The following is a 24,112-nucleotide window of genomic DNA, read 5'->3' as shown; positions in this document are numbered from 1 at the left end:
ACGACAGTGCGCGGCGAACATCTACCGGTGAAATCTCTCTGAACGGTCCGGGCAAAACTCCAATCGCCGCGACAGAGATTAAAAGCGATGCGAAAAAGCGGCGAGAGAGGAGCTCGATCGAGTCGTTGATCGCGCGTGCGAGTCCAACCGACGGTAACGTAATCGAGGCGCTTCGTGGCCTCGATGACGACATCCTGTTACCTGGTAGAGAGACCAGCCGGGCCAGGTTTAAAGTTTCGGATCAAGGTCGAGACTGCGAGAGAGGAAAAGGTTGACGACGCGAGGCGGGGTTGTCCACGGATAGGCGACGCAAAAGAGCCGGTTAAACCCATGGACGACTGAGGCCTGGCTGGCTTGGGTCGACGACCCCCTGCGGACGTTCACCGACAAGCGTTCGCCTCTATTTTACCGGTACTCGCTCTGGACTCTAATTGACCGACAAACGTGGTACGGGTTTGACACTGGCGGGACGTTCGTTGCTCTGTCCCTATCTTTTTATCGGCTGTTTTCACCTCGCGGAGTACCGCGTTGAGTAACCTTAGACGACGATTAGAGAGTACGGTGTAATTCGCAGGCTTGGACGAAAAGACAAAAAAAGAAAAGGAGAAGAAGAAGAAAGGAAATCTTGGGAATAAACCAGCCTGGACCGAGGCGAGCGTTACGTTAACCGCTAATCCCGAGGATTACGAAAGAAGTTACAAAGACGACTGTTAACGAACCGCCTTTCGCGTCGACGTTTCATCTGGCCGAGAAGAGGAACGCATCGACCTTTCGTCGGGCAATTACGCCCGGCTCGTTACGGAGCGGGGACCACCTACGACTTTTTTCCCGTGGCCGTCATTAACTTTGACCATAAAAATGATCCTCCCCGAGTCCCATAACGAACATAACGACCTGCGTCTAAATAAACCGGGCATTGTTCTTGAGCGGAGACTGTTGCTCCGCGAGAGCGTAGAAACTTGAACCATTCACGACACGCTCTAGCCCTCCGAGGCAGCGATGCGTTTCGGGTATTAACCTCTTCCGGAAGCGACGTCGAGCTTCAGCCAAGGCCATGGTTACGTTCGATGATTATTCCATGCGCGAACCCACGGGACTCCTTTTTTCCCTAACCGACTCGGTGCACACGTCGCTCTTTCTCCCCGCTGTCCCAAGTTCGACGAACTTGGAGGACTGTTTCCGTACGCTGTCCAATAAAATTCTTTAGGACGGTCGTTCGGCTTTTATCGCCACGGAAACTAACTCGGATCGTCCCTTGCGCTGCGCGTCCGTCGACGAGGAAGATCGATTGGTTCGCGAGCGCGATACAAGGGTAGCTCGTTTCGAGGACGAAGACGATCCAAACGCGTTCCGTTCCAGGCGGGAAATTTGAAAATCCGTGAAGGACCCAGTTACGATCGAGTTTGACCCAATTCCTGAGAACGCGCAACGTAACCATCCGGCTGCTGCGCTAAGAACCAGAGGATTGGCCGAGTTGTTTGTTTTGCCCCCCGAGAACCAGCTCGTTTTACGAGCCCGTTCGAGGAAGGATCGTCGTCATCGCCTTAATCCTTCGCTCCTCTAAGACACAGTAATACCCGTTGAACCTCGCGGAGGGGGATGATGGATGCCTCGTTGCACACCCGATATTTACCGCGACTGTGTGCAACGTTTAAATAACAGCACCGTTATCTCATCGCGAGCACGACCTATGCCTCATCGGGGATACGGTTTCGGAGGGGGTGGTGCACACGTTCAACGACGATCTTATCGAACGCGATTAGGTTTCAATTACTTAACGCGTCCACCGTTCATCGTGCTATCGGTTCCGTTCGTAATTTACAGTGATTACAACGGGCAGGTATAGGTTACAAGAGGAGAAACCGTCGAGAACGGAGGCAAGGATCGGCGGAGATCGCGTTATCGCGGGGTGTGATACGGGCCGATGGCGTAGGAAAGAACGGCTGAGAGGCCACTCAATTCACGGCACAGTTTTCAATGGAAGTTGCAGGCGGCAGCCATTACCGCAGAAGTCATTAGTGCCCTCGAACGGGAAGAGGTGAAAACGAACGCCTAAATGGAAATCACGGTGATTGCGTTTGAAAAGGGGTGGGAAGAAAAAAAAAAAGAGAAAAAAGGAGGGAAAAAAAGAAGAGAAAAAGAGAAATAGGGTTGAAGCTCGACACAGAACCGCTGGGGGACCGTTTGATTTCGGCAAGGGTGGGAAACAATGCCCTGGAACATTGTCGTAGGTGAGAGAAGAGGGCTGGGATACGTTCCTGGAAGTGTGACTCACTGTTGAATACGTAAGGTTTCCGCCGGCGGCTTACAAATCCTCGCCTACAATACCAGGGGCCTATTGATTCCTGCTCTCTTGCACACGCTCGAGTATCTACGCTCTGAAGAGAGAATCTGGCACGAGTCGACCGTGACAATCGTTGCCAGATTTTTCGAAAACCCTCCGGACATTATCCGTCCTTAATAGCCGACGGTATTCCGAGTTTTCCGGCCTACGCGCCAACCCACTGCCACGATTTCCCGGCTACGCCCGCCCTAATCGAATATAGCTGGCGCGCGTCCGCTTCGGCTCGCGCGATTATTCCCCGTACTAAATTAAATTACATAAATCTAGGCGAAACGTTGACGACGCATTGTGTATTTAAAACACCGGCGAGTGTACGCGTCAGCATCGACGAGTCTACCACACCAAGTGGAACCCATCTTCTCGTCCCACTCGCGACGCGGCCAATCCTCGCTGGTCCACGACGCAATAGCGAGAAGGATCTAATTTACGACACCCTCGAAGCATCCATCGCCTTTCCCTTCCTGAACGACTCTCTCTCGAACGCTGTCCTCGATGGTTCGCGCGCGTTCTCGTGCAGAAACGAGACGATCCGGCAAATTTTCATGCCAGCGGAGAGCCGTGCTTTAAAAACAGCCAGGATCGCCGCGATATAAAGTATAGAGTTGATTCCGCGTTAAGTAGCGGGAAGATCGGGAGTGTTAAAAAGGCGAGGTTTGGCAGAAGCGGCGAGCGGCCTCCAGTGTGCCGTGGGTATTGCATCCAGCGGCACGGTGGAATTGGCGAGAAGCCCGAAGCTTCGAATACCAACGCCGAAAGAGGTCCGCAACGGGCGTAATCAGTGATATAAGAACCATTAAGCGAGAGATATTCGTTGCTAAATCCCTCGCGACGCGGTCGTGAAAACGGGTTTAGCATGGAACACGGTGTGGTTCAACGAACTTTCGAGCGGCGCTCGTTTGACTTTCAAAACGGCGTGCTCCGAATGGTAACTTTAACATTTACCACGCGCTGCGTTCCTCGCGGCAAACGCCGCTAGGCCCTCCATCCCGAAACGATCGATGCGATCGTTTCGAGCAGCGGCGTCGAAAAATTTCGATCCGCGTTACCTACCCGACCAAGTAAACCCGACCGCGACTTTACGGCCTTGCCGTTGCATTGTTGTCGCGGGGTTCGAATAAAAACCAAGAGACATCTTTCATTGTCTTCTCCCATATTTCTTTCTTTCGTTCTTTCCTTTTCTTTCGCCGGTGAAACAATCACCGGCACCGCGCGCTTTCAGAACCTGCCACGCCGCGACCATCCGCCGTAGGTGGATACGAGAGTGGAAGAGAAAACGTTCGTAGGTACGCGGCGTTGCGATAACTTTTGTCGTTAATAGTGCGATGCACGCGTAAACACAGCGTGGAGGCAACAAAAAAAAAAGAGAGAGAGAGAGAGAGAGAGAGAAGGGGAGGAGGAAAAAAGATGGATGTAATACGGGTATGAAACGATCTCGAATCGGAGCATGCATCCGCCAGCAGCGTTTTTATCGCTCGGCATTGTCACAATCGCGAGAAACTTTTGATAACCGCGCGAATATCGTTCTGGCGGTGGCTCGATAACGCATTTTAGTTTCGCTGACAGTGCCACCGCAAACATTCAATTCTCTCGACGCGTTACGGTTTGCTGATCGACCGGTACGCGTTTGACACGTTTATATTCCGAGGTTGATGCGCGCGATTCGAGGACACGCCGATCGATCCTTATCCCTATCGGAAGGTCAATACTTTCGACCACCGATTTACTCTCCAACCACTCCGTTCGCGATTTTAATCCTGACGTCACGCACTACGAATTAGCAATTACCGTTATCTGCGAACGACGCGGGGAAACGCGGTAATCATTAGCTAGATACCATCCAGGTATCGTAATTTCATTGAGGAAACTAAAGTCGCGTGAATAAAGTTATCTGGAAGCGAATTATGCTCGTTAACAGATAAATTAAACAATAACGCTGATTTCTCTCGAAGATACTTTCTTTCTGTTTCCCAATCGCCGGTTCGCCGACAGTGTGCGGTTGTAATTCGGAACGCAGGAAAATCGTCGACTGGCGGTCGAATTTTCTCAAAGACCAAACGAGTTTTCTATCGCAAAATCGACGCTGACGTAAGAAACTAACTTGAAAATGGGTTGCGAGTATCGATAGACAAGGCGAGCTAACGTCGGCCTTGTAATGTCACGCGTGTCTCGAGAATTGCGTATCCTAATGGCCGATGGTCGCCGTATCACGCTGCGTGCCATTCTCTTCTTCTAACCTCGAGACGTCCGCGTCGAACGCACCACGATTAAGTGACGAAAAATCGCCGGTAATTATCAGATATCGAAACGTCTGGACGCGCGTGTACCCTCCTCGGATTCCATAGCTAACCACGGTGCGCCCACGGTGAAACGGCGCAGCCGGCGAAACTTTTCGATGGCGCGGTGGCACGCGCGGCAGAAGCCGAAATGTTCGTGCATCTGCGAGTGGTAATGAACGGTGGGGAACTAGCCGGTGAAACTTTCCACCGGGTTGAATTGAACCGAATCTAGATTTCAGCCTGCACATTACCATATCTCCTAGGAGAGCGCATTATTGATTCGAGCCGAGCACAAAGTCACTTCATTCCGCTTGGATGGCAACGCGGCGCGAGCAGGTAAACCGCTTTGGCGTAAAGACGAATTACAACGCAAACGGAGAGGGTGGTGGCTGATGAAATTTATTAACATTTCGCGGCGAGCGACGCAGTTAAACTCGTTTCGATCGCCAGCGACTCGAACGTAAACCTCGAACGAGCGTTCTACGGAGAAATTCCGAGTCCAAGTTGGACGGGGAGAAGTTGCGAACGCCATAAGCGAAGGCGGAGAGATGAGCGCAGCGACAAGGGCGATCCGATCGACAGATCGGAACGATCCTAGCGTCGAGGAAGTTGGGACGAACGGAGATCGATGTTCGCGAATCGACGATCGATTCCTGGGGAACGTCATAGGCGCGAGACGCGGCGTGAAACGTAGGACGGGAAACTGGTGGGACGAACAGAAGCAGGATACATATTCGTGAAACCTGGGCTGTTTGCGTGAAATAAAAGTACAACGACAAATAGTGGAGGAGCCCGTTACTTAACCGCTTCGGAGGCACCGTTAGCTCACCTGACTGCGTGTACGGAATATACAGGGTGTCCTCACGGCATTCCCGTGCCGCGTACCCGTCTGGCCCCGCACCGAAAACCGTTTCCACGCGCGCGCGCCAGTTCACCGTACTACATTTTACAATCTGAAAATCTAAACTACCCATCGACGCGGCAACTCGTTCTCTAATTATCGTTCCAGCCGTATCACGCGCTACTAATTACCAAAAAGCCCGGGCGAGCCTCGCGTTTCTCAGCTCGTTAATTAAATCGAACGTCGTACCGTCACGAATTTTCCACCGGGGAGATCGATCGTTTTCGTTACCACGGGTAACCAGCCAGGCGGATCATCGGCCAAGAGGCGACAACTCTTTCGTACGGAGGAATATTCCTCGAGCGGCTCGATTCCGGTCCACTTCGAGAAACTGGTTCGATGGCCATCGGGAACAATCGAGGACGCAACAATTAAGACGGTACAAGAAAAAAAAAGGACAACGAGGATCGCTTCTCTGAATGCGGAGAGGAGACGAAGGAATTATTCGTTACCCCGAGGCGTTTCCTTCGTCTGAGAGAGGCGCGACCAGGCCGTCGTGGAGATGGTGGATGGAGTCGCGAGGACGACGACGACGACGACGACGATGGCGAAAGATCGAAAATACGGCGAACACGAGGGATTCGTTCCGCTGAAAACGGGTCAAGGGTCGGGGGTATCCGATTTCCGAGAAACGTCGATCGTTTCGCGAAATTACCGCCGCTCTCTCGGCAGGCGTGCGCGTGTACAAGCGTATAGTTGGTGAGTCCGATCTTTCGCCGGCAGATTTGACCGAGTCATGAACTTGGCCAGTATTCCAGTCCGGTTCCCATTGACCGTAACGCGGCTGCGTTCGTTCCGCGAGGTGGAATCGCGTGCAGACGTGTTACGATTAAACCCGACGGAATGACTAATTAATCGGGGCGGGACACACGTTCGCGTGTTCGCCGCGATATACAGCTCGACTCAAAGGAGACGGCGCGACCGACCCGGTCGTCAACGATCTTTTCCACGCGGTTCGAAATGGTCGCTGCGAAGCGGGTACGGGGAAAGTTGAAAACGAGCCTTATCTCGGGGCGTACAGCTCTGGGCACGACGCGAGGTGAAAAGACGAAAGAAAAGCGAGGCGTCGTTTCACAATGGCTACCGTTCGCTCCAGATAACGCGTCGTCGTTCAGAGCGATGGTAACTTTCTAAGCGTGTGGCGCAGGGCCCCCGTTCTTTTCGCAGTTCCCGGTATAAATCACGGTCTGTACGTGTGCCGGTTGCAGAGAACCGCTGGGTGTTAATGTTCCATCGGCAGAAACCGGTTCCACCGACACCGGGAATCGATCGAATTGACCGAAGCTCGCTCGCTCGACGCGCAACACCCTCCTCGACTTTGTACCGTTCGCCAAACCAGCCACCGAATGAATCGCTGTTTTCGCCTCGCGTGTTTCGTCAACGTCATCCAGGAAGAGTCGCTCGAGCTCCCGTGCCACCGTGGGCGCGAGAGCCAGAAGGAATAAAAAGAACCGCTTCGGAACCACCTGTGAACTTGACCCGATTCGTCTCCGTCGTTACGATCCCCGAGTATAATCGAAAAGGGACCTAATCTTATCGGCGTTGAATGCGTCGCGCGTTTCAATGAGAAATTCCAATCGCGCGAATGGAAATGAAAAGGGCTGGAGAACACGTAGGAAACGTCTGAATTTAGTAGATTTAAGGCTGGCGACTCCGTTTTTAACGAGCGTCGAAGCGAATGGCCGGTGAACAGAGGTTGAATGACACTGGGTGACGAAATCTCCGTGGTCAGGACGGAACGAAACCGGGCAATTTTTCGAGTCGACACGGACGAGCGACGATCCGGCGTACCGTTAGCTGAAACACGGCGAACCTCGGGATTAAAGTGATTCATTCATGGAACGTATTTTGCCGGCCGGCTCTCTGTGGTTTCGTGGGACTATCCGCGGTACGAAAAATGAATGTGGAACGGATTCACAATTATCGAGGTAATCCGTAGACATCCAACACCGGCGGGCCTCGAAACAATGCCTATTGTAAGCGTTTATCCGCGGTCTTGTCTCGCACGCAGCGCGTTTCCCGTTATAGGCGCTAGCCTAGTTGCAAAATTCAATTAAAATACACTCTCTCGTTGAAACACGCGTCCTGTTCTCGGTGACGGCCAATCCCACAGAGGGTGGGACGGGCGAAAGAGTTTTAAAAAAGGAAAGAGGGAGAGAGCGAGGCAGGAGAGGGGACGAAGGCAAACTCGATGGAGGAGAACTCGCGTGATAAGGGTTGAAGCCACACCTTGATACCAGATACCCCTTCGCGGTAGCTTTTAGCCAAATGACGCGGATTTTATTATTGGATAGCCTTTAGGGGTGCGGCCGGGTTGCTCCGCCGCAGTCTAATGGCCCGTTAACCAGCCCTACCTTCCACTTGGCATTCTTTTTATTTTTTCTTCTTTTTTTTTTCACGCGACACCCGTTATGCGTCACGTGGAGACCCGCGGATCGACCTCCGACACGCGACTCCACAATGTATGGGGAGGAGAAAAAAAGAACCCCCTCGCAAGAGATTCGTTCTCTTTTCTTTTTTTTTTTCTCTTCCATCACGAACGAACCCTCCCAGCGATACGAATCTGAATTTCACGTGCCACAAAGAAGTAGCAGACGACGACACGAGACGAAATTAGGGATGGCGAATTGGCTCGCGGCAGGTAAATCTGTTCTTTTTTTTCCTTTTTCATCAGCAGAAGGAAAGGGAGTCCGGTCGATGATACGCGCGAAAGTGAAGTTCAACTTTTGCCCGATTATTCCCTCTCGACGAAAGTAAAAACGCGCCCGGCGAAGGAAAAAGCCGGCGGTCCGTTTAAAAGGCACCCCGCGAACTTTGTCCGGGAGCACGGCGAAAAACGGCGATTTCGTTCGATCTGCGTCTCGATAAAACTGCATCCATGAAAGATCGCTCGTGAAAGCGTGTCGATGGGAAGTGTCCGGCGAAACCAATGCCGTGTAATTGTTCCCGCAGAGAAAAATCGATCGCTTGGAAGAAATTTGAAAGTAGTCCCGGATCGAGATGGATTTTGCCGTCGAAACGCAAACGAAGTCGTAATGGAAAACTCTGGGACGAATTAGCGGGAGTCCACCGTGGAAGCGTACGAAAGAAAGCGTGTCGCCGCCGATGGAAACCGTGCCGAGTAGCTAAGCTGGTCATCAAGACGCGACTAATTTCTACCCGGGAGATATCCGAATTGTTTGCCGTGCAACTTGAGCACGGGTTCGTGCAACTCCTCTGCAGTCGGACCGAGTCGCAGGGGAAAAAACGGTGCGCTACTTGCCGCGCTAAAACTATTTCCCATTAGTTTCCGTTCGCTGCGTTACACGTAGATGTGAATAAACGGTTAATTAATAGAAAAAGCGGCGTTCGAGATCGTTATTCCTCGGTATTTCGCACGCGGAGGCATTTACCCGTCTCGGATGGTCGTTTCGCGCGAACCGATCACCGTTTGTAGGCAGAGCCCGTCAAAAGTAGATTTGGAAAATCGAACGGGATTAAAGCATCGACGCGTTAGGCGAAACCGTACGAGTGTCTGAAAATATTTCACGGTTAGTTGGTTGGTTAAACCCTTCGCCTCCAGGCTGAGTCGATCGAGAAACGAACGGTTTTTAATTCATCGGTCGTTTCCCGGCCTAGCCCTGACGATCCACCCCTACACGCCGCCCCCTCGGCGATTTTCTCCGTAAATTCGTTTCGAGCAAATTTGTTCCGTGGGGTTCCCGGGCGGGAGTCCATCGAGCTGTTGGCTAACGGAAACAGGCCGGAGAAAAGAGCATGGCGAGCCAATTAGTTTTATTTAAGGGGGGAAGAGAAATCGGCGTGGGCGTCGCGCGGCAAACGTTAGACGAGCGAGGAAGGTCTTCTCCGTGTTCGCAGGCACCGGCGCCGCCGATTTTATTGGACGGTTATCGCGCACCAGACGGAATATTTGTCTCTCGCCTCTTTATCGCGCCGCAATTGTTCGCGGCCACATTTGTTCGACCTTCTGCGGCGCACACGCGGCGCGAACGCGTCGCGGTTGCATGCATGTGCACACACGATGGATCGCCCACACCTCCACGCGTGATCGACTTTTTTCCACCCGTTAAGGTCGCGCGCGAAGTCGAGTTGCGCCTGGTGATATCGGATTTATCAGGTAATGGCCATCGATGACCGGATAAGCGGGCTTAAACGGGTGAACGGTGAATGGAATGAAAAAGGCGTGGACGATATGCACAGCGCGTACACGTTTTATCCGGGACTAGTCGGATGGCAGTCGACGCGCAACATCCACATTCGCCTCGAGGAGGCCCACGGCATTGTTTTTCGTTCCACTCCATCGTTCTACGAAACTCGTCCGCGTCCATATGTTTTTCCAATTCTCTTAATTCTCCTACTGTTTCGTTCCCAGCATTTGTCACCGATTGGATCTCGCGATCCATTATCGCGGGGCTACGGAGCACGTAGACATCAATCGAGCACGGTGGAGCCTAGGGGGTGCTCGTTAACGCGACCGAACAGGAATCGATGAATCTGTAATCGTAAGAGTACATCGAGGGCTCGATGTGAGAAGCGAGGAACGGGAGACTGTCGAGCGCCGTTCAGCGACGCGGAAAAACTAAATAAACGACGAATAAACACGCCGAAGAATCGTTAATACAGGAAGATATCGGCAGGAATACCTAGACGGAGGGAGAGAGAAGCCAGCAGAGAGACGGAGGGGAAAGAGGAAAAGAGTAGAGCAGAAAAAAGAGGTCCTTGTCGAGGCAGCCGAGCTGCAAGTATGGGGGTTGATTTTAATACCCCCCAGGGAGTAAGCGAGAGAAGGAGAGGGAGAGAAAGAGGGGTTGTGGATGTGACCTTTATGAAATGCTACAACCTTTGTAAGCCCTGATTGCACTTCTTCATATACGGAGAGAAGCCTGCGCACAGACGCGACCGCGCACCCACACATAGCCACAACTGGTTACGCGAAAGCGCGAGCGCGACGTGGATCGCGTGTACGTGCACGGAACAGGCCTAAACACTGTCTTAGCTCCGTCTGGCTACGCGTAGGTATACACGGTCCATTGTTTTTTCAAACGTACATGGCTGTTCCAACTATGTACACTCGCTGGTGTATCGCTGTCTGTATCGCGAGGAACCAACGACGGTAGCATCCTCCGACGCGGTAGAGATACTTGTAAAGGCCGACGACGCGCGTGTACATCGCGTCGGCAGACGGGAAGAAGGGCCATCGATCGATGGAAATGTTACTCCACGTGACGTTTACATACGTTTAGAGAAGTTTACGCGGCCACCTTGGAGACCTGTCGGGAACGCGCGATGCGCCCGGGGATCCGGCTTCTCTCGTTCGGAAATTGCCGCTGGTACGCGCAAGTTCGTTCGAGCGTCACGGGGAGGAAAGTTTGCCGGCGTAGCTGCTGTTAGATTTCATTACGGGCCGCGAGGCATCGCCGAGCTCGAACCGATTTTTCCGTTCTACATCGTTAATGCCCGTTCCAATTTCTTCGACGGGTACCAACAGCTACACGAGACGAGAGACACGTCGCCGAGTCGTTCGTTATTCCTGGAATCTAGCGCCGCCAGGCGGTTCGACTGCTCGTCGCCGCGTGGGATATGAAAAATCGAGGCTGATAGCGAGCGTTTGCGGAAAAGAGACCGTAATCAGCGTAGACAGGAATTGAAGAGGGGGGCAAAGGGAGCGGCGGGGAAATTGCAGGGATATCGTACACGACGAACAGCGCAGCACCGCTGCGAAACAACGGTACTTCCGCGGTCATAAACGCTGCTTGACCGTTAAGTTGACTCTCTTTTCGTCTCCATCAGGCCGCCTTGTTCTCCTTCTCCCTTTCCCGTGTCTCACTACGCCGCGGCAAAGCCACCGGGAATTATTTTCATAACGGCGGGAGATCGTGGAAATGGAAATAAACGACGAGACGTAACCGGTCGGTCAGCGATCGGGGGGCCACGTGAAAGCACGTAACACGTAGGCCGCGATTCTTGGGTCTATTTACCGATCCGATACCCGCGCGATTACGTAACCGAAGGCGCGGCGGTGGTTCTCCTAAAAATCTCATCAATATTCCAACCGTGTTCGAGTCAATATACCATCCGCGAGATAGAATTTAATTTTGTTTCCTTTTACGAAATAACCTCCCGCCTTATTACCTCGCTCTCAAGGCGAACTGTGGCCCTCTATCTCATTCCATGCGACTGGCTTTCTCCTGTCCTCCCTGCCCCCCCCCCCCTCTGCCCTCCTCCTTCACTTTCGGACACCTCGGTTTAAACTTCCGTCGAACAAGTTTCGAATGGAATTCTTCTGTTGGTCGTTGATAGCTCGACGGGTAAGAAATCCGTGGCGTTATCGTAGCAGGCAACGGGAATATAAAAAGCTCGAGGCGGACACTCGAGGATGGCGGTGGTGCAACTTTGAAAATCACCGCGCGCGCTCTTCGCGCGTCCGCAACAATGCCGAACTAAATAAAACACGCGAATATACGTGATCCGCGAGCGAATGGTAAACGAGAGCAGCGGGCGCAGGCAGACATCGTAGCGAGACGTGTCAGAAATTCCAGTTTTTTTTTTTTTTTTTGCCACCCCGCCCATCCGAGTTTATGGGCGCGTGCTCTTCGCGGCGAGCGCTCACCCCTTGGCTGGGCGCAACCACCGAATCGCGTAATATCTATCGTCGTGCGAACTCGTCTTCTTCGACGCGTCCATCCAACGACGCGTGACGTCCTGCTGCTGGCTGATGTGAAATGCGATCGAATTTCACGTGCCGCGACCCCGCGATGCGCGTCGCAATGGAAATCGCCGGTGGCCATCAGAGAGGACAAGGGAAAACCTTGATGGCCGTCATCTGTACCTTTCGTAAACATATAGATTGCGCGGGCCGATTGGAAAAGCAGCTGATTCGAGATTAGCGTCATTTCCAGTGTGCCATTTGAATTATCGTCGGAACGTTGGCGAATAAAACGGCGCGGGATCGTTTCGTATTCAGTTGGAATCGATAAAAGCGACGACTCTCTCGTGAACTGTAACGATTATTAATCGTGGCATCGTGAAACATATTAGCCACCGTTTGTATTTATGATTTTCAGACTAATAAAAGACAGAGAGAAAGAGAGCGAGGAGGAAAGAGCGGAAGAGGTGGCTTCCGGAGTGAAAAAAGAGCTGGCAGCGGAAATTCGTCGCGATATGATTAATCGGCTATCGCCAACCATTGTCCAGAAGTCCATTCCTCGAAAGCAAAACAGAGCTCGTTAGGAAATTAAACATGACTGCAATTAATCAGACCTTTAAGCATTCGTAGTACACGGTGGATCGTTTCTCGTTTACTCGCATGCAACAGCCGGTGTATCACTCGTTATCTTGCTAATTAATTCGAGTAATCCAAAGTACAGTAGAGGTTAAGATGATTAATATTTGGAAAATTTTCTCCATTAAACGATTAGCGAAATTATCATCGTGTCACGCGATATTTGATTAGCCCGCGCCGCGGAATAATTAGAGAATCAATTTTATTATTTAATCCGTTTTCAGCCGCGAGTGTCTGTCCTCCATTTCGTGTAATCTCGAATTGAATTTCAACCGCGGTCGCATGCTAAAAATTGTCCAGCTACAATATTCAATTACACGGGCGCGGGTCGACGACGGCGACGACGAGGAGGGCGTACCGCCACTTCGTATTCCCGTTTCCATTTTTATTTGCCCGGGCAGAGAGGTAAACGCCGCTGAAATATCAGAACAGAACGAAGAAACGCGGTTGATTGGTTGGAAACAAACGAATTGGTTCGCTCTACTGCGTGAGAGAACGCGAGCCCTCGGAACGATCGGGAACAATCATCCGACAATTGAGATCCACCCCTTTTTTGCGGCCCCCATCGACGTCGAACATAAAACTTAAGTAGCGTGTTCGCGTTATCGTGGATACCTCTGATGGATCGAGGGCTGGAGTCGACCCCGCGGCAGTAATCCTCTTCGCGATCCAGCCGCCATCTTCGCCAGGAAGGATAACAGGGCGGATATCGTTGAAAGGAAGGACAATCTCGGGGATAAAGTTGATCCCGCGGGGAACTATCCGCTAAGTGACTAACTAGCCGCCGTGGTAACACGGTGTATCTCTGCACTCCCGTTGCCTCGGTTCGACCAACAAGAAGCCAGCTAACGTGAGAGCTCGACAGGCGGAGAGGAGCGCTATCTCATCGTGGCCGCCTGCTCAGCGGTAATGCGAGAACCTCTGTGGTAATAAGAGCTGCCCTGGTAATTATTACGTTCCCTTCGCGAGACGTACGTTAAGGTAGATTCACCGTGAGACGGTAGGAAGCGACGCGCGGTGCGAGGCGAACGTCAACCATCGCGTCCTTAGACGACGCGCTACCAGAAGACCCGTCCGTTTTATATCGTCCGATTAATCGTATTAACATATCGGCTCGTCTGATAACCGGCAAATTATTCGCACGCGATCGTTGGAACGTGACAGCAGGAGGATCGTCGACAACAACGGTTTCCCGGGGTGTCGCGCGTCGGAAGCGCATCGAAGGGGGAATTGGCAACGATGCTGTTATAATTTCACGGCCGGAAGCGAAATGAAATGCGCGATCGGCGGGCAACGAACCGTGAGGAGGTTCGATCGTCGAGAGGAACGCGGCGGCGTAACCCTGAGGCTGCGAATGGAAACTCGTCTACCGAACCGGGAAAGAACCGTCCGCCCTCCTCTTCCTGTCCTCCAGGAATTCGAGAATCAGGCCAAAGCGTGGAGACGCGGCTGTTATCGCGCGACCGACACCGAAGGGCGGAACACGCTTCCTCGGGGAGAATAAAATCGGGCGGAACTCGTCGAGGAACGCCGGATGCGCGAATGAAATATTCGTTGCGACCGCGGGCGCGTGCGCGCGCTCAACGCTCGAAACATCGGCGAGACGATAAGCTTCTCCCGTACGAAAAAATTTACTTCAAAAGGAAACGAGAAAAAAGGCGGAAAAATCAGATTTACTTTGTTGAATGTGGAAAGGGCGCGTCGCAGTCGGCGCACGATTCGCTCTTTTCGAGAAGTTAGTTTAACAATCCGCAAAGGACGTTACACATTTTAATCCGTTTCCCAGCGAATAAAAACAACGCGAGCGAGGAGCCAACTCCCTCGATTCGCCAAGACCGTAGCGAAAAGGAAATAATGTTAATTAGCGCTGCGTACTTGCCGGGGTAGAGTTCATCGTCTCGTTTCACTTTAAAATTCCCGAACAAGAGTCACCTATCTTTTTTTTTTTCCCCCTTGCCCTTACGCGCGCTCATCGCGCGCCCTGTTTGCACGACGCTTCACGTGAGCGTTCCCGCCGCCCTCGCGTTCTGCCCCTTTTACGGGAACTCTGCAAGACCGTTCTCTCCTGTGTCCATACTTTCAACGCGGCCGAGAAGGGACCCGGCGAACCGCGCCGATTTCACCGCAGGATGAATCCTAGATCCGAGGTGAACGCCGCTGACGCGTATAAGCCTGGCTATCTCTCTTTCTCTAGAAGCGAGGTTACGCCAGGACGGCTAAAAGTCCAGCCTCGAATTCACGGTGAATCTGTCGTATGCATAATAAAACGGCCTGCTGTGCAAAACTCTTCTCTCTCCACTCCTGGCTCTTTAGCTGTTTCACTTTCCTGTCGCGCGTTCCAACGGAACGAACGATCGCCTGACATCGTTTCGTCGCTCTATATCTTTTTGGCACCCGTGCACGATCATGCCAGCGAGAAAGGTAACCCGGGTCAACCTACGAAGCGTACATACGTATCGCTGATATCGAGCGATCGCTTAGGAACTTCGATACGCCTTATCGATGCGCTGTCGTCTACTGGATCGAAGAGTTCCCGTCTCTTTTGTTCGCGTTTGAACGCGTTGATCGAACCGCGCGGAAACTTGGTGATTATTATTTACCGTGACGAATAAATTGCGCGTGACACGCGCACGTGAGCGGACATCTCGGCGTCGGAAGGGCTGCGAGGCGTTCTTCCACGGATCGTCGAGGCGACCGAGAATACGAGGGAAGGCGCGGAGGCATGGAAATGCGAGCACGCGATCGATCGTGCTCGAAACATTTTCACGGCGAAAAGGACGCGGGAACAGATAAGGACGTGAACGTGTCAAAAGGAAGGCGCGAATATAACCGGAGCAACCGGCTCCCCCGCGGCCCTCGACAGCTGCTGGTTTTCTGGCTAGTCAATGCCGCGCCGCGCAGACAATGCACCATAGAAATCGCCAGATGCATCTGCAAGTGCTACCGTTCCGGAGGAGGACGCGCGGCGATGACATCGAAATGCATCGAACGCCATCCTATCGTTGGCTCGCGGAATTGCGTATGCTGCTCACGTGCCAGGCTGCACCTTGCCATTGACAATCAATCTAATCGTTCCGTTGCGTTTCGCCTTCTGCTTCTCCACCTTTTATTTCCCGGAGAAGCTTCTTCTGCGCGGTTTCCTCGATTCACAGCCGACTATTTACTCTTGATTTCCTTTTTGCATACACACGACGACGACGACTCCTCCGTTACGTTAACGTCGTTAAACCTCCGCGAAGCCAGGAAATTTAACGCTTCCGTGCGGAACTCTCGCGGAAGCCGTGTAATCACGCGTTGAAAGTGGTTCGTTTCGCGTCGGACAATCGAACGCACGTTGACATTGGCAGTCGGCGCATAAATCCAGCCGGGGCGTTGCAGCAAACGGAGCTCCCGTTCCGCCAAGGAAAGGTCGTTACTGAACGCGTCGCGGAGTAGTCGCAGGCTCGCCACTCGATGAAGCTCGAAAGGTGGACGCGGTGTGGATGACTTAACCGGAAAAGTGCGCGAAACCGCGGCTCGCCTCGCTCGACTGACTCCGGTGAATTTGGGTCGCGTCGAAGCGCAACGATACGCATAGGTAACATTTTAATCGGCAACTGGCAGGATTACGATTATGCGACGGTGTACCATCGTTAGCCGACCGAGGGATAATCCGTTCGCGTAAGGGAGAAGAAAGGGGATGAGGCAGAGGAAGAAGAGGCGAGTTGGGGAGGGGGCGGCGGAGCTTATTACTTTAAATCGCTGCTACCCAACCACTAGACGTTTAATAATCCCAGACCGATTACAACGGGGGTTTATCGGAACAGATTCCTTTTTTTTTCCTGTTGGCATACTTGGGAATTGAAAGGCTCGTCTTGAGAACTCCTCGAGTTCCGGGTCTCCTCGGCAAGAAGCAAGCGGTTTATGCAATAGCCGGTGCAACGGTATCGAAGGAAGAGACAGAGACGGCGGGGAGGGAAGTGGGACGAAAGGAGGTGGAAAGGGGCTCGAGAAGCCCTCCACTGTGTTCTTAGCATTCCATCGAGAATCATGGCTCGCGGTTAGACTAACCACCGAGCAAAATGGTATGCCGATGGAAGAAGAGGGCTTTGAAAGACGACGAAAGGAGCGCTGAACCGTCGACGGCCCATACAGCACGCGCCATTGACGCCGCTAAGCGACCATGGATTTCGCTCGATTCGCAAAATCCAATTGACATTAAACGCGGATTATCCGAGTAGCGCAACCCCCGCGTCTCGGGTCCTCGATCGATCGAGTCCACTCGGAACGGCTGCTCGTGATCTCGTTATCGAACGATTGTCCGCGTCCAACCGAGACGCACCGTCGTTGATGAAACTTCTCAATTGATACGTCCTCGTTCGCGGAACAGGCTAATCGCGTGAACGTCGCGCACTGTGCGACTCCGAGCACTCGGATCTGTCCGCGAAATAACGAGGGTTGCAAAGTCGGTTAGACGCGTTAAGCCGTACCCGGTTGTCTTCGTCTGCGGAAACCTCGCTCTTCCTCGCCTTCCGACGTTCCCCTATTTACTTCCCATACCGCTCACTGCATCAGCAGAAACCCGCGCTCCCCAATGCTCCCATTTAGAATGCTGTTACACGCTCGCGCAACGAAATACCTGGCTCGAAATCAGTGCGTAATTTTTAGCACGCGATTAAGAGACCACCGGGGGAGCGAAAAAGGGAAAGAGGAGAGAGAGAGAGAGAGAGAGAAAGAGTAGACGAGCGGAAAATCCGGTGGAACGAATTATTCGACGGGCGAGCCGCGGTCCGTGGTACGCGTGTGCGGATCCAGCAGCGGCGGCACACGATAATTAAATTCCCAGCGTCGAAGAAAGGTGAAAAGAGGCGCGGAAGGCTCGACAACGGCAGAGACGCGACTCCCGCGACCAATTAGGAAGAATTTAACTTTTCCGCACAATGGGGGTAAAGGTAAATCGAGCGTGACACGGCGCGCATCGAGCGACCAGGCGCGGCGTCGCGTTAACTTCGTTCCAGCTAGGTTCATTTGTTGTTCATCCCCGTTGGCATACGCTAACTTCGATCCCTGCGGAACTTTAAATCGGATTTCGAGCGCCAGATCGACGTGTCCGAGGGGCAGAGCGGGAGGAGGAGCCGCGTGAACGATCGCGTTCCGAACGGATTGGTATTCCTCGTGTGGAGAGGTGGCTGGTTCTTTTGTCCAGATTAGAATCGGGAACTACTTTGCGTGCTGGCGAGCACGAGCGACCGGTCGCCTCAAGGTGGGGCGATAATTAGATTTTCAGGGACGAAAGAAGCCAAGAACGAAGTAGGTTTCGCGTTTCGCGTTCGCGACAGGAAGGTGAAGGGGTCGCGCGAGAGGCGTGGGTGCGGAAGAATACGAATCCGCGGCAACGACGACGAGTCTCGCGACGGTCCAACGTTCCTGGTTCCCCTTCTCCCCTTCTTTTCTCTGCCGTTCGTACGGGCGACGGTGGCGGAATGATTATGGAGGGCACGGAGGAAAATCATTATCGTGTGCATCGTTGAGAGAAAGAGCCAGCCGGCGTGATAATTAAATTTCCATAGACGAAGACTGCGGGTGAAAAGGTGGAAAGGGTGGAACAGTGTTGGCGGATAGGAAACCCCGGGGTAAAAGGTGGAATTATGGTAAACTATGTTCCTCCCCGGTGACTTTCGTCGTTACGAATTAACCCACGGTACGCTGCGTACGTTCTGCATCCGCGTCCATCAGGGCCTCTCTTCGTTCTCGAATATAAAATATTCGAGCGGGGCCCGGTAAAAATTTCCAATTACCTCGCGCCACGCGGCCGCCTCGAATATTTACCGGTACAGTTCGGTGGAAATTCTAATTGACATCATTATCGCTCGCGTGTACACCGATCCGATCGATGGAAAACGTGCGAGGCGAATCGGGAACACCTTAGAACGGGGGCGGAGAGGGGTGCGATCTCTTCTTTGCGACGCGTTACGGACGAGGAAGCATCGTCGATCGATGGGGCGGGAGAATCGCCACAAAGACGAGAAACCAACGGGCAAAACGGATATATCGGGGGTGTTATAATAACGCGCGTGGTTGTGGCTGAGCATCACGGCACCGCGCGCGGACGATATCTCTCGATGAATCACGGCTAGAGGCAGCCTCGGATGCTTAAACATTTACGTGTTAATAAAACACATTTCTCTGGTATACCTCGCCAGTAAATTGCCTGGGTTTCGTATACGTGGCGGTGATAAATACGCCGCTGAGATACGTAACGCTGAGAAACACGAAGGATAGATCGGGGAGGTTCGAATGGAAAATGTTACTCGCGAGTTTTACTTTCAAGGTGACGTCACAGGTGTGAAATGTACGAAGCACGAAGAAAAACGGAGAAGCTACCGGTTGATCGTTTCGAGTGCTGTTTCGTCGCTGCTCGCCCGCATCGAGAGCAAGTATCGCGGATATTAGCGTATCGTGTGCGCTTTCACCAGGGTTATCAAAGACACTCGGTTGTTCCCTGCCGCGACACGTGTACGTAAGTGCACGAAGAGGGCTGGAAGTCCATCAAAATGCCGATGGAAAAAGTACCGGTCGATAAAGGAGGCGCGCGTATTCGACACCAGCCAGCGAAATTGCATAAACGAATTTAATATGCCAGGGAACGAGGCGAAAATTCTCGAGCTGTAAACGCGATGGAATCGAATCGACGGACGAACGGATGGACGGACAGACGGATTTAACCAACCGCCGCGCATTATCGACTCCAGCTACATTTCCATTTCATAAGGCTCCTCTAATAGAATCGGCGAGTCGCCCGACATCGGCTTTAACGCGACTCTTACGTGCGGCGTAAGTATGAACTTGATGTATTACACACGCAACGAGTCGGAGAAATCACTGGTGCCTGGAACGGCGTTTCAAATCCGCGCGCAATCGAGTCACGTCTGTCTTAATTAATGGTCATTAATTAAGGCAACCACCGGATGAATCTAGCCCAACCTTCTCCTGCGGTTTGTATTATTAATTACCGTTTACGGTGAATCGAATTAACGCCTCGCGGCGTCGAATTCTGGCTAGTCGAAGGTGGCCCGAAAAATTGCACGCTTAAATTCCGCTAACAATACGCAACCGGATTTCTGCCTCGTAAGACTTTTTAACGACGTCCTCGGTGCCGGAACGCGATGAAAAAAAAAGAAAAAAAAAAGGAAAGGAGGAAAACGAAAATACGAGAAGCCTTTGCGCGAGCTTTTTCTCGCGAAAGGTCTGCCGCCGCATAGTCGCGATTAATATTTCACGAAGGAGGAGATCGAATTCCGCTGTGATCGTCGAAAAATGGTTAAAATCGTGCGTAACGCCAGCCGAGGGATCAGGGAACCGGTGAACGCGAAACAACCGTTCCTTCCGAGCTCCGTTCGAACCTGTCGCGACTCTGCTCCACGTAGATACAACACAGCCCCTCTATTCATTTTCTCTCTTAATTATCGAGTGTCTTACGGTCTCTTCCGGCTTTGAACCGTCCCTCCGTCTTCTTCCTTTCCTCGCCCCCGCGGCCACCCGCTCGCTCTCATTCTCCTCTTTCTTTCACAAGGGTGAATTAAGAACCGCGACCGTGATGACATCCGAGAACCAATTTTCCCAGGGAAAAAGTTCCTCTCGGCGAGAGAAAAATACCGTTGGTGTCCTGTGTAACCGGTAATCGGAACGTGAATAGTATCTTTCGACGGGGATTGCGCGGGCGTAACGTGTCGCTGCGCACCGGCTGATTTGCGGCCGCGTCTACGCGGCTCTCCTCCGTTTTCCTTTTATTTAACCTCCGATACGTTTTAATGGGACCGTTAACGCGAGAACCGGCCGTTTCGCGAACCGTCGATCCTCCGCGTTTCCCTCCCAGCCGTTGTTTCCCCCTTCGCGAGAGCTCGATGCACCGTGAAATTACCAACCGGAGGAATTCACGTTAGAGCGGTAACCGCAGGACGAATTATTTATATTCCCCTCTGTTTATCGGAGATGCAGTTCTTAAATCAGGACGCGTGTTATTCGAGGTTAAATCAGGTTACTCGATTATATCTGCTCGGATGTATCGAGGGTAGGGAGCGGAGGGGGGTGGAGGGGGTACGGCAGGGGGCACGGTACGCGCATATACACGTTCCTGACCTAACACAGTTACCGTACACTGGATACGTATACACACACGCAGCCCTATTAACGGTAAAAGTTTAAATATTTAATAGCGCGCGGCAACTTTTTATTGCGCGTCCAACGGATATAGCGGCAGCACGGCCTCATTGGTTGGTTAAATTGTTCGGAAAGTGGATGCAGCGGATCTCGTTCGTTTCATTAGCCACCGGGCGGCGGGGCGGGGGGGAAAGAAATCGATCGAGATTAATCATGTACCGGTGGTGTTGATTAAAGCCGGCGATACACGGCCGCGTTCGTACCTTGAAAACTTCGCGCAAGGTAAAATTCCCTTCTATCTATGTAAAGCGCGCGAGCGCTAGACGGTTCAACAGTTGCATAAACAATTCCACCTTTCTCCCGAACGATTCTGCCCTTGCCTGAACAAGATTAGGAAACGTATCGCGGTCCCGACGCATTATAAATAACATTCGCGCGGCTCTCGCGGGCTAGTCCCGCCGACGAAATCCTCAATGAACGTTTTTGTCTAATGCCAGCTGATGAGTGCATCGGGCAGGAATCCTACACGCTTATAAATATCGTTCGCGGCGACGTTCAAAAACAGATATCTGGATAAATACGGGCGCGTCTCGACCGTGGTAAACTCTTGCACGATCGGGGATCTTGGTGAGCGAGCTGGATAGAGTAGAACGTTTCTAAAGGGATGATCCGCGCGCCACAACCACAACCCCGATGGGGAAAGAGTGAGACGGAGAGAGAGAAAGATCTATCGAGTGGAACGCATCGCTGGTAGATCGCGCGTAAATGCGCAGTAGATTGAGTCCGTACCTTGTCAGCCGCAAGTCGAGCGACCAGGGCCTCCTTCAAAGGGCCCAGCCAATGATGTGCCCCGACGAAACGCTTGTTCAGCAATTTCGTATGGGGGGCGGCCTGGGCATACACGGTCTCCAGCTCGAGAACCACCATATTTTCTGGCCCAGGGCTTGAGATTTCCTCCTCCTCCTCCTCCTCCTCCTCTCTTCTTCTCTTTCACCTAATCCTTCCCGCTCAGCCGACGGACAAGGCTTCGCGAGACGCTAGCATTTATTATCGCGTCCACTTTCCGATGATATGTACCTCCGAAAATGTATAATATAACGTTGGGAATGCACACACACGGGCGTAAAAATTCGCCAGTGATCGGAGCGATCGAAGGAACTTTTCCGTTTCTTCAAACTTTGGCTCTTTTCTTTTCTTTTGCTTCACTCTCTTTCTCTCTCTCTGCACGAGTCGCGTAGTCTCAGTAGAATCCAGAATCGGGATTCATGTTCCACGAGGTCGCCAAGTTGAAGAGGGAAAACGCGAGATCGGTGCGAAACTTTGCGGTGAACCCAGAGGCAGGCATTCCCCCTTTCGGTCTGCTGGCGATCAGTGTTCCGTTCGAACGATCTGCCGGACGATTCGATAATCGAACATCGCGTTCCGTATCGGTTGTCCACGGGCGTACGATCGATCTCACTGTCAAAATCTCGAACGGAAATTACCCGGAACCACGTGGCGTTCCCTTTGGTTGCACACACTCCCGGATTGCACACTGTGTAAAACGAAGATCGTGTTTCGACGACGACACACTCGCACGCTCGATTACTCTAAACAACGTTAACGGAACAAAAATACTGGGGCGCGACGTTGCTTCACAAAATGATCCCAGAAGGCACGAGGTTTATTATGCGGCTTAAACACGGAAGACCAGGCGGCGGTACACCCTCGAGGTAGATCTATAAGTCATGATAGTTTCCCTGTCACAGCGCGATTCGGTGATTCGAGCCCGATTGCGAACGGAGCACGCTCGCGAGACGACGACACGTTCCTTCTGTTCGAGTGGTACGGGTTCTCGTTCAGAGGTTGTTCCACCTTCCTTTCGAACATCCACCGTGGTTCGAGGAAAGCGGTGCAAAGAAGGCCGGTTCTCCGTAGCGAGCCGTTAAGTCCAGCGTGATCCGGGCTTAAGCCGCGCTCGCAACGGTTGCCGCATAGAAAGGCAGTTGAGAACTGACTGCCTCCTCTCGAGCCTCCTCGCTCCCATGGCCCGAGCTTTGAGTGACGCGACGCGACGCGGCCGGTGTGACGCGTACACCCCTCTCTCTCTCTCTCGCTCCCTCTACGCCGCTCTCCATTTCTCTCCCTCTAACCCGTTCCTTTCTCTTTCCTTCTCGTCGCGAGCTCCCCGCCTCCCTCTCCCACTCTCTCACTCTCTCTCTCTCTTTACCCTTCGTACTTATTCACCCTGCTCCCTCTTTGTCGCGCATCGTGCAACCATCTCGTTCCCTCTCGCTTCCCCGTTCGCTCGGTTTTTCATTCTTTCCGTCTTTCAGCTCTTTCCCCTCTTCAGCTCTCGCTCTCTTTCGCGAATTCTCCCTCTCCGCCTCTCTCTGGCCACGATTTGCCACGATCCCTGTCGCGCCAACGCGTAGACAGTTCGTTCTACTCTCGCGGCGCAAGACTCAACGAGAATACAGCCCTGTCGCCCTCAGAAACTCCTTCACCCTCTTCCCGTCTCGCTCGCTCCCCCGCCGCCTTCTGGCCACTCTCCTCTTCCGTCGAGGACACGACAAAGCCGCGCGAGAGCTTCCACGATTTCGCGGGAAGATTCACCTCGTGTCTTAGTTCCCTTCGATACTCTATCTCTCTCACCGATACACCGTGCGCCCGCCGATCGCTACGAGATTTAATGGCCGATTAATCGCCGCGACGAGTCGTTTTCGTATATATCGGGCTCGTCCGAGTCCGACCAGCCGCCGCCGCCGCACATTTTTTCCATTACCGCGTAACGTTTCTCCGCGGTTTTTCTCCACGTCGGCGAACATTCCGTCCGGGGTCGTTACTCGGCAAGCAGATCGCGCGGACTCCTCTTCTTCCCCGTTCCTTCCATCCGCGATTTAAAGGGAGAGAACGCAGACCGACCGACTGCAGTTCGACGATTTCGAAGGCCCTTCGGCTCCCTTTCATTCGCTTCTTTGACGAGAATACCACCCGGTACTCGCGGTGAATCGAGGCATTTCTCTCTTCAAACATTCGACGGTCGCGTACCATCCGTGAACGGAACTCATTGATTCCATTCAAGAGCGTCGATATACACCGCGCGCGTCTGATCGTGTCTGGCCGCGCGTTCCGCCGACGCGAATAAATTTCGGTTTTTAATCGCGCCCGTTTCGATCCGCCAGACGAAG

The 24,112-nt window shown here is 52.7% G+C and overlaps 1 protein-coding gene across 3 annotated transcripts in view; it reads right to left on the bottom strand.

The window, feature by feature from the left end:
* The window catches only part of Pum (pumilio), a 61,639-nt gene that overhangs the window by 6,666 nt on the left and 30,861 nt on the right, over positions 1-24,112 (bottom strand). The gene's annotated exons all lie outside the window — the stretch shown is intronic.

This window comes from Xylocopa sonorina, chromosome 6 (genome assembly GCF_050948175.1).
Source record: "Xylocopa sonorina isolate GNS202 chromosome 6, iyXylSono1_principal, whole genome shotgun sequence".
In the NCBI taxonomy this organism is placed as follows: domain Eukaryota; kingdom Metazoa; phylum Arthropoda; class Insecta; order Hymenoptera; family Apidae; genus Xylocopa; species Xylocopa sonorina.
Note: the sequence above shows the minus strand (reverse complement) of the source record. Positions and strands in the feature narration are given on the sequence as shown.